The sequence below is a fragment of the Camelus ferus genome, chromosome 6 (assembly GCF_009834535.1).
Source record: "Camelus ferus isolate YT-003-E chromosome 6, BCGSAC_Cfer_1.0, whole genome shotgun sequence".
In the NCBI taxonomy this organism is placed as follows: domain Eukaryota; kingdom Metazoa; phylum Chordata; class Mammalia; order Artiodactyla; family Camelidae; genus Camelus; species Camelus ferus.
In genome coordinates, this window is record NC_045701.1 from 81,244,317 (window position 1) to 81,257,800 (window position 13,484).

The 13,484-nt window shown below is 45.6% G+C and overlaps 1 protein-coding gene across 3 annotated transcripts in view; it reads right to left on the reverse strand.

Annotated features, from left to right (window-relative positions):
• FOXN3 (forkhead box N3) overlaps window positions 1–13,484 on the reverse strand; it is a 366,339-nt gene that overhangs the window by 317,745 nt on the left and 35,110 nt on the right. The gene's annotated exons all lie outside the window — the stretch shown is intronic.

Genomic DNA, 13,484 nt, shown 5'->3' on the forward strand with positions numbered 1-13,484 from the left:
CAAGACCCCCAAAAGCTGGGAATCCAGAGATTCTGGGAACTTTGCAAGAGTCACCCAAGAAAAGGTAATAATGTTATATGCCATCATTTTCATGACTTGAGAAGCTACGTAAAACTAATTACTGAATGGGAGCCAAACACTGGAAGGAAAACAGAAGGAAATCTGTTGCCTTGAGATTTATCGTTCTTCTTCAAAGAACCCAGAGTTGCTTCTACAGTACATGATGTTAGGATAGGCCTTGGGCCAATCATTGTAAAAAGCATCTGAAAAATCACTCAGAATCGTGTGCTCAGTTGTTTTGTAAAGGATAGAACTATTTGTTTGCTTAAGAGAGGCTGTAAGGATTGCTGGAAACGTTCTGTGAAAATATTAGCCAAACTCAAGTCCCTACCAGCAAATACAAGCATGCAGTTCACACAGGTGTCATGACCACGCTTCTCATCTCTGACTTACAGGTATGAATAATGTATAAACAAGCTGAACCCCAATCCAACAAGCAAGAGACTCCAGTTCACAACAGAAGTGTAAACATGACCCTTAGCTGAAGATAGCCTTCAACTCCACATTGTCCTGGCTCTGGGAAAACAGGTTCTTTACTGCAGCCGGGAGGGGGCCTCCACGTGGGCTGTGCTGATTCCCTAACTGAAGGAGACAGCAAGTCAACAAGAAGGGGCTCTTTAAAACACCCCATGGGGCACGTGTTCATGGAGGGCCTCTCCATTTGAAAAACTTCAAGAGATCCCACCTGGTCCGCAGGGCTCCATTTGGCTACAGAGCGAAGCGGCCACACAGGTTCCCATAACTACACAAAAGGGCTGATATGGTAAGGAAGAACTCTATGAACTAGTGCTTATGGGTTAATCGAGTTAAAAGACGAGCCCAATTAGAGGAGCCCTTTGCTTAAACAAAATGGGGGGCAGGGGGGGAAGAAAGTAAAACTCAGGAGGTACAATCCTCAAATGTACAACTTGTAATTTCTAATAAAGCAGGAAGGCAGAACTTGAGTCACTTAACAAAATGTTCAATACCCAGTTAGGATCCAGGGCCCCTGAACAGCTATCTAATTACCCTGGAGATTAATTCCCTGGGCTGCCGGCCCCAAGGGTCCTTTCCAGCCAACTCCATCGCTCACTGGGAATCAGAGAAAATGAATATCTAAGTTTGGTTTGATGCTCACATCTTTTCAAGGGTTGCTCAGATCTTGGAAATAAAGATGGGCAGATCAAGGGGAAAATACAGACATGACCGTGTGGTTCATGAGAATCGTGAAAACAGAATCTCTTTTTGTAGTTGTAAGAAGTTAGTTTTCCCAACAGTACAAGGAAAATACTCTAACTTTACCTTAACAAACAAAGAAGTATATGAAAGTCAAGCATGATAAAGGGAAGAAAGAAACGAAAGAAGGAAGAAAACCTGAGTAATTCCTCTTAAGTGACTTTCTTTCTTTGATTTTATTTTATTTTAGCAAGAAGAAAGTAGGACAGTTGAGGCTTTGTCCATAATTTTTTTTCTTGTTCGCTTTGATTTTTTTGTTTATTTTGTTTTAATTTTTTTTAAAAATCGGCATATGGACAAAATTCAAAAGGTTCCAAGGACAAGTAAGTAATCTCATCACCTCTGTCACCAGTCACCTAGTTCCACTCCTGGGCAGTAAACAAACAAAAAACAGCAAATACTACCAAAGCAGGGGAAGGGGGGACAAACAAAAGAAAGAAAAAACCCTGAAACAATGATCTGAATCTGGTGTATCTTTTCAGACGTAATCAGTGCAAATATTAGCACTTCTTTCCTTGTGAAAAGACAAAACAAACATGTTTTCTAAACCACTCTGTACTTTGCATTTGTCACTGAGCAAATCTTCAAGGTCATTCCCCATCATAAATATAGACATGCCTTATTTTGTACAAGGGCGAGCACATCTGTAGGATAAATTTCAAGAAATGGAATGCTTGTCCAAAATATATGCAGTTCCTATTTCAATTAATATTACCAGTGTGCTTTTCCTAGAGACTCTGTCCATTTCTGCCCCTCTCAGCAGTGAGAGTCCCTGCTTCTCCTCACCCTGACTGACACACAGCACCATTAACTATCTTGAACTTCACCACTCTGACAGGTAAAGTTTTCATTTATATTTTTCTTATTAGCAGTGAAGATATGTACCTTTTCACATATTTAACAGCCACTTATTTCCTTTCCTGTCAACTGCATGTTCGTATCTTAGCTAATTTCCTACACTTTCTCTTCATTAAAGGCAGTCTCGGGGTGGAGGGATAAACTGGGAGTTCAGGATTTGCAGATACTAACTACTAAATATAAAATGGATAAACAAGAAGGTTCTACAATATAGCACAGGGAACCATATTCAATACCTTGCAATGGCTTATAATGAAAAAGAATATAAAAAGGAATATATGTATATAACTGAATCACTATGCTCTACACCAGAAATTAACACCACACTGTAAACTGACTATACTTCAATAAAAAATAAAAACAAAAACCAAAAAACAAAAGGCAGTCTCTCTAGCGAATGATATCCAAACTGGTCTTTTGCGTAGTTCTTTATAGTACTTTAAGCCCATTCATATATTATTTAACTTAATAATTGCAATAAGCTGGTAAGCAGGCATAAAAGCATTACTGCCACTTTATAGCTGAGGAAGCCGAGGTTTTGACGGTTAGTAGATTTGACCAAAGAGCTCACTAGAAGTTTGTAGCCAGGACGAGAATCCATGTAGCTTACCTTCCAGTCTAACGATTTGTGCGTGCGTGCATTCATGTGTGTGTTTACACCTCCTAGATTGTAGAAAAGATGAGACTGGAAATATCCTTTTTCCCTGTGATGAATTTGCGTTTTCTATCTACCTGGCCAGTTTTCACTGCATAGCAATTAAGGGATACTAACACTTTGTTCTCCTTCTGTGTTTACTCCAAAGCTTAGACTCCTCATATACATCATCCAAGTATCAACCTGTTATTATCAACCTGGATGGGCAGAGGCCTGGGTGGAGGGGAGTTAGAGGAGAACTAACACACTAACACACTAACACACTCACTAACTAACACGCTCCCAGGAATTCTGGGGCACCAGGATGGCCTTTGCATGCTGAGGGGCATGTCGAGAGAATGATACTCGAACTCCTACGAGGGGGCAGAAGGAGGAGCCACCAGGAGGGCAGAGAAGCAGGTCACAAGCCACCGAGACCTGTCAATTTGGGGTCATTGACAAGGAAAGCTTCTGGGGTCAAGCTTCACCACTATACTCGGCCTGCCCTTGGGGAGCTGGTCTCTAGTCTCCCAGAAAAGGGCTGTGGGTGGAAAGTGCCCAGCTCACTGGGGAAGATGGACATGAAGGATCTAAAAAAGCTGAAAGACCTTCGTCTGCCCTGTCTTGGAGGGCAGCAGGGCAGGGGATCCAGAGCTGCGAGCCATGGGGACAGAAGCAGAACGAGGGAAAGAACTGTCAGCGCTGCCTGGGAGGGCTGGCCTGCTGCCACGGGAACCTGCAGGACAGGACGGGGCTGGTGGGACAGCAGCAGTCCGCTGCATCCAGGTGGTGGTGGAGCATCCAGTCCTAAACTGCACCAGGGGCGGAGATCCAAAACCCTGAGACTGTCACCCAAGCTGCCTCAGGGCCAGTCTTCAAGGCCAGTCTGGCCAGAGCAAGTGGTGAGCGGTATTTTATAAATCTGAGCGGATGCCGCTAGTGCAAGGTGCCAGCTGCATCCTTTAATTTAGATACTGCATCGGCTCATTCATTCATTCCCTTCAAAGGCGGTCCTTGCCCCAGAAAGTCTCCTAGTTCCCAGTCTTACTAAAGGGTTAGTATTCACCCTGTTGAGAAATCCTGGGAGAGTAAGCAGGTCAGGACGGTGCAAAAATTCCATTACAGTCGGCCAGAGCCCCTGCCCCACACATAAAGTGGGTGAGACATGCGAACGCCTGAAAGGTGGACCATTCAAGGGAATCTGCCTCGCTCCTGGTGACACCCCTGTTGGCTTCAGCCAGCCGGCCCTGACAGCTGGCCCATATCCCGACTACAGCCTGACTTCTCCTGGTCAGCTGCTTAGACCCGGCCTTCTGGCCAGCCTTTGGCAGAAGGTCTGCTCGCTGGGGTGGGGCAGGTGCCGAAAGCAGAGATTCCACCACAAGCACTAAGGAGGGCTTTGACATCGCCCTAAACGTGGTCTCATGTTATCCAGGCGTTAGGTGAGAAAGCCAAAACATAAGGCAAAAAAAAAACCAAGTGGAGACAAAATTACTTTAAAATTCAAAAATTAAGATAGAAGAACCTTAGAGATGTAAAAATTCACAATGTGGTTATCTTTTTGAAATTCTTTTTTTATTGAAGTATAGTTGATTTCTAATGCTGTGTTAGTTTCTGGTGTACAGCACAGTAATTCACTTAAACATACATATACATTGTTTTTCATATTCTTTTTCATTATAGGTTATCGCAAGCTATTGAATACAATTCCCTGTGCCACACAGTAGGGCCTTGTTGTTTACCTCACAGCATGTAGTTATTGATGGGACAACAAAGACGGATACTGAAGACTTACTTCTACTTCTCTATCTATCTACCTATCCATCTATCTGGCCAAGAACATGTGGTTAAAACCTGCATGAACTATCTCCACTGTATACAAAGCAAAGGGGGCAAAGAACACATGGTAGTTAGTACAGGAAAGAAGCAGTATGAAGTCATTAAACAGGGCGTCCTCGCGTGGTGGGTGAGCCGGGAAAGAAGCAGTGCCAAACTCAAATCTGATGGACAGTGAGGGTGGAGGTGAGCCGACCCCCATCTGTGGGGCCCATATTGAGTGGCAGGTGCTCCTACAAGGACAGGCCAGGGCCGATCACAGCCCTCTTCAGACCTGGGGTTCTCAGCCAGATAAACAAGACTGGAGGTTTGGGCTCAGAATCAGGGTAGGGACCAGTTTGGGGGAACCAATAAAAAGAACCAAGACTGAAGGTCAAGGTTGGATCAGGCAACAAGGGTTCTGGAATGGAGGTCCTTAAACACTGCCTCAGGTCAAGACTTGTCCCGGGACAAGTCTCAGGGAAGGCTGAGCCAGCCCTTGGGCTGCGCAGTGAGAGGAGATGCTAGGTCTGGGGCCCGGGGTCCGGCACATCCAGCACATCGGGGCAAAGAAGGAGGCAGGCCGGGGGGCACCGTCACGCTGGCTACCGCAGGCCTCGGAGAACCAGCTGGAAAATAGAGATGACAACAGGGCAAGGGGGGTGCCACTTGATTTTCACTGCCCAGCTGAGATGCTGAATGAATCCCCTGCAACCTACTCACAACTGAGCAGGTGTAGCCACTCTTAACACAAAACTTCTTCCTGTTTACCCCTTCAGGTTCTTGCTCACCTTCTCAGTGTACGAGGAAGGCACAGCGCCACTAAAAGGGAACAAGAAAAGTGCAACTACAGAGTCACAGGACTATTTTTTAACACCATGTATCAGAACTGTGTAGGAACAGTGTCTGGAGCCAAGTTCCTCCTAACCCCGAATGTGGGGTGTCAGGAACGGGTCAAGTTACTCTCTTTAGCCCTGGGACCAGGCCGCAAGAGCTGAGGGGACAGATGCAGTGGTACTGGCTCAAATACATACTTTGGGGAAGGAGGTGGGGGGTCTTCCCAGATCAGTGAGGGTCTTCCAGGCTGGTCTTCCTTGCACAAGCCAGTGGTGAGCACTGGCAGGGGCCGGCCAGGGTGTGGCCGCATGCAGCCCCAAGGTCACTGGTGAAGGGCTGAAGACAGAAAACAGGGACCATCCCTCACACAGCCTGTCTTGACTGCATACAAAGTCGGGGGGACCAGGCCTTGCCCCCCAGTTACCTATACGGCTCAAGCCTGGTGCAGGAGCTTTGGGCCGCAAAACTCTGGCCCTGGAATACATTGGCTTCATGAACAGTGGTAATCTTGTCACTGATTTTGGAAGTGACTCCAGAGCCAGTTCACAGGTCTGAGTCTCATGACTTTATAATGACCTATTGTTATGGACCCAAAATTACACTACCCAGCAAGTATTAATTGCTTTCAAGTGACTTACTTTTTGTTATCTCTGAGCATATTCAGAAGAAAAATAAATCCAGCTACACCACTTCCTGAATGTGTCCTGTGTGCTAGTTACTGGGATAAGCATTTCACACACAACCCTTTTGGCTCTGAGGCCATGACTTTCTCAAGATCACACAGCCAGTCGCGAGACCAGCTGACATCAGACACAAGGTCTCCCCTTCTCAACTTTGCTCTGTGTCCTCCAGAGATAGCCCCGGTTCAGAAATTTCCAACAGAGGTGCTCCAGATTATTTAAAACATGTAACAACTGCTCTGCCCATGCCTAGACCAACTGGAAAGGATGGTGGCAGAAAATGACAGGTAAGGGGATCCAGGTGTCTTTCCGCTAAAATCAGCTCTGAGTGGAACCTCAGGGGTACAGGAGGGACAGCCTCAGCTGAGATGACTGGGGATGCTACCTTACACCAAACAGAACAGAAAGCTCTGCCAGACATTTTCCACCCCACTATTTTGCAGAACAATTCTGCCCTCACATATGCCTTCAAAGGGTTACTGCGAGGACATTACACAAACCTTGACACCGTCAAAACTACGCTCAATTAGACTAATAGAGGATGTTCCATTTCAAAACACGCCCGTGTTACATCCTGATGAGGAGGTATCAAAAGAAAATGAATTTGGACCACTTTTGAATGATGACATCTGCATTACCACGGCGATTCACCTATCAAACTAATTTAGGCTTAGAGCCCAAATCAACACTGCTGTCAGAGTGTTGATTTCTGTTCATTTAAAAACTTCCAGGCTCAAGAGTGATCAGTGGGAATGTTAATGTCTAGGGAAAAAGGAGAAAAAAAGAGAATGTGAGTAACACACACAGCCACGAGAATGGACTCTCGATGTAGCCACCAAGTGTCGACTGAGGATCTAGGACAAGGTTCCATCCTACGCATGGAAGAGATTGCAAAACACAGCCTCCGTCCTGGCGGGGCACACAGTCTCATCCAAAGATACTGATGATGAGGATGAGGATGTGTGAGAGCCAGCTTTTCGTGATGACTCTCTGTAAGCCCGGTACGGTCCCAGGTGCTTTACTAAATTAATCCTCACCAGGTACTATTGATTAATAGGTCCGTTTGCCAGATGAGTAAACTGAGGTACATTAAGCAATAAATATTTAAATAGTACTTCTCATAGATGAGTTTCAAATAATTTTACTGTTCTATTTCTCATCTGATCCTCACAGAACCACAATGAGACAGCCAGTATCAGATGAGTCCCCTGGCCACACAAAATGGTAATGGCGAAACCACGGATAGAAGGCAGGGCTTTGCGGCTGTGAATCCACTACTTCTATCAAGAGACAGCATTCAAAGGCAGTCCTGTGAGGTCCAAGTGAGGCACTGACGAGGAATTCTATTGGACTGCACTCAGGAGGAGGTCACTTCCTGTGGGGGCAGCATCCGTGGAGGAGGGCTGATGGATGCAAGCCGTTGGGGGCAGGCTGTACTCAGAGGGGCAGAAAGGGGAGCGGACACCTCTGCAGATGGCAGAAGGAGCCAAAGCCAAGTGCGGAGGTGGACAGGTACAATGTATAGCCGGAGATCAGGAAGCAGGTCAATTTGGGCTGAAGGAGACTTCAGTGGGCATGAAACTGGCCGGAAGTGCGTGTCATCAAGAATTTTGTCTGCAGCATGATAAAACGGAAGGAACTAAAATTTCAGGCTTTCCGGAAGGTGAATTTAGAGTGAGGGGACAGGGAAGAAAACACGTGTTAAGGAGGGAGGGAGACTAATCGTGATTGCTGACTACATTACAGAATAAATAATATAAAATAAGTTATTGCCTCTTCTAAATTATAATTATTCTAAATTATAAATAAAAAGTAGAACAAGCATAAAAATAAATATAAGAACAAGCATAAGAAGCAGCTCTCCAAATTGAAGGGCCCTCGTGAAGCCTGAAAAAGAACCCGGAGCATCTCTCCGATGTCTACGACTCAAATCTCGTCTCTGAATCATTTCCAACTTTATCCTTTCTCTATGGCTAATCCTCGCGTTGACTCACATGCCCTCACTCCTCGCTAAAAAGTGAAAGCTACACACCATCCTCATTAATAATAAATGGAGAGGACTCAGGTTCCCGCACTTGACAGGAAAAGCATCAAGACAGAAAAAGCTCTGGAAGTACAGCTGAAGGTGAAAATGATTCATCGCAGTTAGACGTCTCCAAAAACCCTCCACGGAAAACCTTCCCCAGCCCCAGTTGTTATGCGCTGCATTGTGTCCCCTCAAAAAATACGCTGAAGCCCTAACTCCTGGAGCCTCAGAATGTGACCTGATACAGAAATTGGATCCTGCAGATGCAGTGAGTTAAGATGTGGTGCTAGTGGAGTAAGGTGGGTCCTAAATCCAGGATGACGGGTGGCATTATGAGAAAAGACTCAGATAGAGACACACGCAGGGAGAAAACCACATGATGTTGGAGGCAGAGACTGGAATTACGATGCCACAGCCAAGGAGTGCCAAGGATCGCCAGCACCACAGAAGCCAGGAGAGTGGCACAGCACCGTTCTCCCCGAGAGCCTCCAGTCTGACAGTACTTTGATTTTGGATTTCTAGCCTCCAGAACATATGAGAGAATTAATTCCTATTGCTTTAAAGCCACTCAGTTTGTGGTATACTTTATCCTGGCGGCCCCCGGGCACTAAAACATTGGCTTCATTTCAACCTTCGGGAGGTAGGACAGAAAAGGAAAAACCAGGGACTTAATGAGTTCCAGGCTCCATTCAGCAATGACATCCCAGGTTCACCTCCCTGGACGCCACATCGCCGTCTTTGAGATGGAACCGTTAGGCGGGAAGAGCCCTAAGTTCTCTTTCAGGTTTCAAATTCTATGATCTGTCACATCCTCACCAAGAAAGTCACCTGCTCTAACATCTACTGAAGGTGAGACTGTAACACGGCTGCAAAAGGAAAACACTTTCAAACTCAAGAAACCTCCACTCACCAGTAGACATTAAGGAGACAGTGGAAAGGGTAATTAGCGGTGGTTCCCGCATTTACCATATGCCACATAATCATTCCATCTTCACGTCCAATCTGGCCTGCAGCCCTCATGCCATGGTGAGTTAATACAAAGAGATGCCGGGAGCTGCCAGATGCAGAAAATTAATACGTGGGACCAGAGAAGCATCTCTATGACCTACACTCCATTTCCCCAAACTGCTCGTGTCAAGGTCATTTAAGCCCAGAAATATGAAACCTGCTGCAGAGAGAAGACCAAAAAAATAGAAAGGAGGGCTGGCACTGGAACTGTCCCCCAGCCCTCACCCCAGTGCTGTTCAGCTGGGGAGGTTCTCTGAAACTGCTAGAAACTAATGATGATAAAACAAACCCACTAGTAAAGACCAGAAAGAAATTCCTGGAAAAACCTCACACACACATGCTACTCTATTTTACCTTTTTTTCAAGAGGTAAATTGTGGCTGTCAAATTACACCCTTTCATTACTGTCATGGACTCTTTTAAGAACAGCTAATCGGAAAAACCTACAGAGGTATTGAATCAGATTTTTTTATTCCAATGACCTGATGTTTTGGTAGGAAACTGCTGCCGGCTCACGCTGGGTAGAAATTTAGCACTGTCAGCATTTAATTATTATTTTATCACGAATTTCTTTACTTTCCTACAGGGAAGAAATAACTTAAATTTTTTGTAAAAATGCAACAAATGCTTAGCTTTTAAAAATTGCAAGACACGGCGGCCCTCGTCATTTTGCTTGGTCAAAAATTACTAGGTGGGGAGCCGGGACATATCCCAGAAATGCACGGCTAAGTTCATAAGAGGGACAACGATCACCAGCGTCCATGTTCCGGAACACTGAGACAATGCAGTGAAAATTGCGTTCATTGTGCTGCTTGTCGGGGGATGAAATATTCACGACTCATTCATGTTCATGTGACAGCAGCTCCATATTCTAAACAACATCCCAGCCCCTGTGACACCGGAATGAAGCCCGTGGCTCTGCTCTCCTCCCCTTCCTCCTTCTCTTCCAAGTCACTTGGCCTTTTTTCCCTCTAGGGTGGGAATAAGACAAGAGGGAGGAGAAAAGGAGGATAAATGGAAAAGGAAAAAGAAGACAGGTGTGCATCTGTGACCTTGACCCCCACCGAGAGCTGACCCACGATTCCAAGTCTAGAGGCCAACAAAGGGGACACAAGGGCCAGGTGTCCAGATGTGCTTCTCAAGCTGGTTTCTCTTTCATTTCTTCCTCTTCATTCTTCTGAAGTCTCTTTTTAGAAAAATAGCCATTTCATCATCAACACCACCAAGAAAACCCTCTTCATTCGCCTCTCTTCCCCTTTACCCGCCGAGTTCCCTGCTTCAGAGTCGAGCACTGCGAACAAGCTGGGGGTACCCAGTGCAGACCCGAGATCAACAACTATTTACTGACCATCTACTGCAGGCAGACAATGAACTACTGAGGGAGCGATGTGGTATAAACATAGGTGCTGTGAAACATAAGTCATAGTTTAGGGCAAAACAAGAAAAATTTAAACAAAAAATTTTCTCTGCCCTTTGGCCCCATCTCCCCACACTGGGCATCGTGTACCTGCATCGTGCATCGACCAAACCTCCCTCAGCGGCAGAGATACCAGCTCAGCCGTAAAGAGCATCATTCTCCTCGCACCAACGAGACAACGCCTTAAAAGATAACATTCTTTCTTGATCCTGTAAGGGGCCACAATGACGCTTAGCTCTGGGTTGTATAAACTATCAATGTATAGCCCTCTGTCTCAAAAAACTTATGTAACTGGGTCCTGACTTCTAATGAGCAGAATAGTTCTCAGAGTTTTCTGAGATGCTGTTGCCAGGTTATAACCCTCAGTTCAGCTCAAATAAAAGTATCCACTTCTTTCTTAGATCGACTGATTAATTTTTCATCGACAATACAAAGTGGTACCCAGGGAAGATTCACGTGGAAGAAGAAAGCTAGTCATTTATCAGAGCGTAGTACGATTCGTGAGCGGTAAGGACAAGAAAGGTTACGCTGGTTCATGCTTACCAGCTCCAAAAGGTGCCTGTGCCACCATGCACTTGATTTCAAAGCAGAACTTTAGATTTTCCTCCCTAAATCTGTCCTCCGGATCACTCCCAAATTTCTCCCACCTTAATAAATGCCACCTCCTAGATGTCACCATCCTAGGACCTCCCTCCCCACATCCATTCCAATCCACCAGAAAGCCCTCTTCATTTTCACCTTATTTGTCTAGTCCAGGGACATCACTCACCTGGTCTCCAGGACTGCACTCCCTCTCACCTCAGAACTCCTCCACCACAGCAAAGGGATGCTCTAAACAGAAACATAACAGTGCCATTCCCAAACCTAAACCTGGCCAAAGGTAAACTGGCCCAGGGCATAGAATAAATCCAATCTCCTCCAAAAGCATCCTGCCCCTTACCACCTCCTGGGCCTCCACCAGGCCCCACTCTCCCACACATGCACACTGCTCCAATTCCACAAATGAGCCAGGAACCCTCCATCAGCCCCAGGGTCTTTGCACATGCTGCGCCCTCAGCCTGGAAGCTCCTCTTCCCAACGTCTGCATAATGAGCTTCTCCTTCTGGACTTTTAAGACTCTGTAAATGTCACCTCCTCAGAGCTGGCCTCCAACATCTGTGTCCTTCGTTGCTTCTTACTACAATTTGCAATTGTTTCACTTGTTTATTTGCTTGTTAATTATATGTAAATCCCTTGCTGCCAAGGGCCTCCTCTGTCCTTTTTGCTGCCATAACCCTAACAACTAGCATAAAGCCTGGCACAAATCAGAGATTCACTGTTTCTTTAAATGAATGAATCAAGTGTTTGTTATTCATTTCCCAAGAAGACATCTGTAACATCTGAAGAACATATACATAAATACATGTATTTACACGTGGCTTGGATTATGGATGGTTTGGGCCCCTTCTAGGATAACCTTCCAGTTGAGTTCTACATTAGTCTTTTTTTTTTTTTTTTCTTCAGTTCCCACGGATTATCTATGGACAGCAGAGAGAGGCAAAATGGATGCGGGTGAGGAACGAATGCCAGCCTCAGAGTCAGGGAAAGAAGAGAAGTGGTGGAAAGTCATGGTGACTGTGGGTGAGCAGCGGGCTAAGACAAGTTTTCCCACTAAGATTTTAGCCCAGCTCTGCTGCACCTGTAGCCGCCGCCTGCCTTCTATTTCTCTCCCCTAAGGGAAGGGCTGCTTCCTCCAGAACATGGCTGTGTTTTGACACAGAGCACCTCTACAGATGTCTGGCTACTATGTAGACACACAGTGAACCTAGCAAGTCAATTTCAAAGAAGCCTTTATGCCACCAGGAAACCTTGGCCATGACAAATCAATCCAACATATGTATGTTGAAGCCAGACATCGTTCGAGTCAATGGAGATTTGGAACTAAAATTAAAAAATAGTTCCTGCCCTTAAAGGACTTACAGACCAGAGTGGGAGGCAGTCATCTAAACCGCATCTATATATGCACGGCCTCAGGGCCACTCCTGCGAAATAGCGCTAACATCAGGAATGGAGAGGAACTGGGGTTGATACTATTACGACCAAGGACCCGTGAATGTCTGCATCTTTCCCCTCACCCTAACTCCTTCTCCTTGCCATCCAGGGAGCCATACACAGGAAGAAGGATTCAAAGTTTGACTTTACCAAGAGCTGAGCCAATCCAGCCCTCCGGCAAGGATTACTCACCTGGCCACGTGGAAGAGGGAAAGCACTTGGAGTTCTTGGTAATTTTTAAGGCACAGTGATCTCACCCACCACTGCTGTGGCTCATTTCATGTTCTGTAATTTGGCACATCAGTTTCACACCTGCTCTGCCCAAGTGGTGGGGAGGATGGAGCTGAAATATATAACCCTTGCAGCACACCCTATGATGTAGTTACTATCATTCCCATTTTACAGATGAAGAAAGAGGCTTGGGAGAGTAAAGGGACTACCTAAGGTCATGCAGCCACGGGACAGCTGACGCGGCTCTAAACCTCGGTCTCTTGTCTCAAGTTCTGTTCACTACTTTGGCACTGAACCTCACCACCATAGGAATACCATGTATGAAGTGGCATGTAGATATAGGAAGCAGATTTTATGACAAATCCATAACCACAGTCAGCGACATAAAAAGCAACTGTTTCAAGAAATTTTAAATTGTAATAAGATTTCAGTTACATAGAACAACTCTCCAGAATGACCCAGAAATTCAAATGAGAAAGAAGGACCTCTCAGTAGCTAAAAAGTGAACATACTTAGCACTGCACTCAAAGACTGTCCCCTTGAACTTTTGTTCAAAACCTATTCACTCTTACTTTGAACACAATTCTAATTAGTTGTGCTGTCTGGTTTCTTAGCCTCTAGCCAGGTAGATGGGCTAAGTTAAAAATGGATTTTTGGAGGGAGAGAGAGTGAT